General features: G+C 41.9%; 1 pseudogene; it reads left to right on the top strand.

The window, feature by feature from the left end:
- Window positions 1-343: 343 nt before the first annotated feature.
- On the top strand, window positions 344-2,024 carry LOC110564310 (protein FAM98A-like; annotated as a pseudogene).
- The last annotated feature ends 2,183 nt before the right edge of the window (window positions 2,025-4,207 follow it).

The raw sequence follows: 4,207 nt of genomic DNA, 5'->3' as shown, positions 1-4,207 counted from the left end.
CAGAAATAAACCCATACACTTATGGACACCTGATTTTGGACAAAAATGCCCAAACCATACAATGGAAAAAAAGATAGCATCTTCAACAAATGGTGCTGGTCTAACTGGATGTCTACATGTAGAAAAATGCAAATAGATCCATATTTATCATACTGCTATGATACAAAACTAATGTCCAAATGCATCAAAGACCTCCACATAAAACCAGACATACTAAATCTGTTAGAAGAAAAAGTGGGGAGCAGCCTAGAACTCATTGGTAGAGGAGACAACTTTCTGAACAGAACACTAATAGCACAGGCTCTAAGAGCAACAATCAATAAATGTGGGTTCCGGGGAGGGAGCGCATGCGTTCGTGTACTCGTTGCTGGCGAGAGGGCAGTCTGACGACTCGGAAATTTGAATACCACAGTAGCATGGAGTGTGACCTCATGGAGACTGACATCTTGGAGTCGTTGGAAGATCTAGGTTACAAGGGCCCATTGTTGGATGACGGTGCACTGTCACAGGCAGTCTCTTCTGGAGCCGCTTCCCCCGAGTTTACCAAACTCTGTGCCTGGCTGGTATCTGAATTAAGGGAGCTCTGTAAACTAGAAGAAAATGTGCAAGTGAAGTTGAAGAATTCCAGCTTGAGGTGAGTGGGCTACTTGGGGAAATGAACTGCCCATATCCTTCTCTGACATCTGGGGATGTAACCAAGCACCTTCTTGTTCAGAAGAACTGCCTCCTTTTGCTCACATACCTCATCTCAGAACTAGAAGCTGCCAGAATGCTCTGTGTGAATGCTCCTCCAAAAAAAGCTCAAAAAGCGGTAGTGAGGTCTTTCAAGAGTTGAAAGACATATGTATTGTTCTAGGAATGACCAAACCTCCAGCCAATATAACTATGTTCCAATTCTTCAGCGGGATTGAGAAAAAAATTAAAGGAAACATTAGCAAAAGTTCCACCTAATCATGTGGGAAAGCCGTTATTGAAGAAGCCTATGGGACCAGCCCACTGGGAAAAGGTAGAAGCCATTAGCCAAGCCATAGCCAAGGAATACGAAGTTCGGAGGAAGCTGCTAATCAAACGTTTGAATGTCACTGTCCAGTCCTTTGGCTGGTCTGATAGAGCTAAGAGTAAGACAGAAAAATTAGCTAAGGTTTACCAGCCAAAGCGTTCAGTCTTGTCTCCTAAAGGTAGTATTTCCGTTGCTCATCTTTTGGCCACCAGACAAGACTTGTCAAAGATTTTAAGGACAAGCAGTGGGTCCATAAGAGAAAAGACCACTTGTGCCATCAATAAGGTGTTGATGGGCAGAGTGCCAGACAGAGGTGGTAGACCCAATGAAATTGAACCTCCACCCCCAGAGATGCCACCATGGCAGAAAAGACAAGAAGGCCCCCAGCAGCAAGCAGGAGGCCGAGGAGGAGGGAGAGGTGGTTATGAACATTCCTCATATGGAGGACGAGGAGGCCATGAACAAGGAGGGAGAGGTGGACTTGGTGGCTATGACCATGGCAGCCGAGGGGGAGGAAGAGGAAATAAACATCAAGGAGGCTGGACAGATGGAGGGAGTGCAGGTAGCTACCAGGATGGTGGTTATCGAGATTCAGGTTTTCAGCCTGGTAGCTATCATGGTGGCCACAGCAGTGGCTATCAAAGTGGTGGCTATGGTGGTTTCCAAACATCTTCATATACAGGAAGTGGATACCAGGGTGGTGGATACCAGCAGGACAATAGATACCAAGATGGTGGGCACCATGGCTATCGAGGTAGTGGTCGTGGGGGAAGAGGTGGTCGAGGAGGTCGGGGTGGATGTGGAGGCCAGGGAGGAGGCTGGAGAGGAAGAGGAAGCCAGACTTATCACCAAAGGGGTCAATTTGAACAGCACTTCCAACATGGAGGCTATCAATATAGTCATTCTGGATTTGGACAAGGAAGGCACTATACTAATTGAGGCTACAGAAACTTATATTTTACTAGAGCTCAAGTAATAGAAACTTAGCTTCAGAATCCTGAATCCAACATCTATTTCAAATGAATTTTAGACCACAGGTGGCAGGCATGCTCCTGCTTGGGGTAACCATTTGCTGGTCTTCATTCAATTTTCTCTCTTCTTATTATTAAACAGTTTTACATAACACTGTTTATTTAAGAAACATACCTCTTCTTTCTATGAAAAACAAATTTTAAAGGCAATTTAAATTGCTTTAGTTGACCGGTAGATTAATCCAGTTAGAACATACATGCTTTTTTGAAGAAATTACTTGAATAAAATAGTTTTCACGTTTTCAATATGCAAGTTTTGAATATGAGGATTTGTGTAGAATTTTTTTTATATTTACTGCTGGGAAACCTTCCTCATATTGACAACCCATGTGTGTTTTTCATAACTATTTTCTGCTGTCTGTTCTCTGATCACAGCGCTACCCCTGATTGGCATTTTATTCATAGAGTGTTTGACACATTTCTTTGTGATAGACCTGTGGGTTAGTTCCTATTACATGAGCTCTTTTGCAGATAGCACATTCAGTAGCCTTATCCTTTTGGTGGAATACTGTACCATATGCTCCTCCAAAAACCATGAACATGGGCAAAATCCATAAAAATGACGAAAGCAAACTAAGTTGTGAAACTATAGTACCTGTAGGCACTTAGTTAAGTATAGCAGCTCAAACAGACCTGCATCCATCCGAGACAAAGTTCCTCCTTCAACCTTGTTTTTACTTGAAATTTGCTAGAAGAAATGGCAAGCAGAAATTCTGTTTTATGCATGACTTAATGCCATTGGCTCATCAAATACAAGTTAGTTTGCTTTAGGCAAGAGACCTTCTTTGTGATGGAAGTGCAGTACGAAGTCAGATTGAGTCCTGCTCAGTGCAGGAGGCCCTTCATTATTGCTGCAGAAGACAGAAGCCTGGCTCAGTCACTCTCCACCTTTTTTTCCTTTACTGACATCACACGATGCTTGCTGCTGGGTTTTTTGTACATGTAAACACTGTCAAGCTGTGAAAGAAAATGGCAGGAGGTGTGTATTGTGTGAGAGGTGGGCAATAAAGTATTGTACATTAAAAAAAATGTGACCCTATGAAACTGTAAAGCTTCTGTAACACAAAGGACAGTGTTGTTGATTATTAATATTTTTTATTGATTTATCTTTTAGTTAAACAGAGGTTATCCCTAAACAAGCTGTATACTCAAATCGCCACACAGAGACTAGGATTTATATAATTAACCTACAATGCTGGACAGTAGTTACTCCATCCTAAACCTGTTAGCCTACATAGCTTCCTCCCATTCAGATTTCCCAATTTCCCACATTATACTTGCTTTTTAGTCATATCTTAGGTCCAGTTCATTTTTCCTGATGTTTCCGAGGCCCTCTCCTTTCGGATTTCTCTTCTCATTCTTTCTTTCTCCTCCCCTCTGGACCTATGCTCTCCATTGCTCAACATTGGCTGGTTGTTTTTATTGGCAAATCAGAGAAAAAATGGTAGCATGTTTACATAAACTTGAGACGGGTGATGCGTAGAAAAATCAGTGCAGTATCCAGATTGAAACCAGATAGTAGAGTAGAGAAACCAGCATTTGAAAGAACAAGGGTAAATTGTATACATTTCACAAAAATATTTTACCAACAGGATAGTGTCAACAGAACAAAAGGACAATGTACAGATTGGGTAATGATCTTCACCAACCCTTCACCATCTGACAGAGGGCTAATATTCAGAATATATAAAGAACTCAAGAAGTTAAACATGCAACAAACCAAGTAATCCAATTAAAAAATGGGGTGTAGAGCTAAACAGAGAATTCTCATCACAGGAATATTGAATGCCAGAGAAACACTTAAAGAAACGTTCAACTTCCTTAGTCATCAGGGAAATGCAAATCAAGATGTCCCTGAGATTCCACCTTGCACTCATCAGAATGGCCAGAAACTCAGGTGACAACACATGAGGGAGATGCAGAAAGTTACACATGGTGTATACTCACTTATAAGTGGCTATTAGCCATATAATATAGGAGAAACATACTAAATTCCACAGACCTAAAGAAGCTAAATAACAAGGAGGACCCTAGGAAAGATGCTTAATTCTCATTCAGAAGGGCAAACAGGATAAATATCCAAAGTGGGAGAAGACAGGGAACAGGAGAGGAGCCTACCACAGAGGGCCTCTGAAAGACTCTACCCAGCAGAGTATTGAAGCAGATGCTGAGACTC

This window comes from Meriones unguiculatus, chromosome 16, assembly GCF_030254825.1.
Source record: "Meriones unguiculatus strain TT.TT164.6M chromosome 16, Bangor_MerUng_6.1, whole genome shotgun sequence".
In the NCBI taxonomy this organism is placed as follows: domain Eukaryota; kingdom Metazoa; phylum Chordata; class Mammalia; order Rodentia; family Muridae; genus Meriones; species Meriones unguiculatus.
This window is presented reverse-complemented; position numbering and strand designations above follow the sequence as displayed.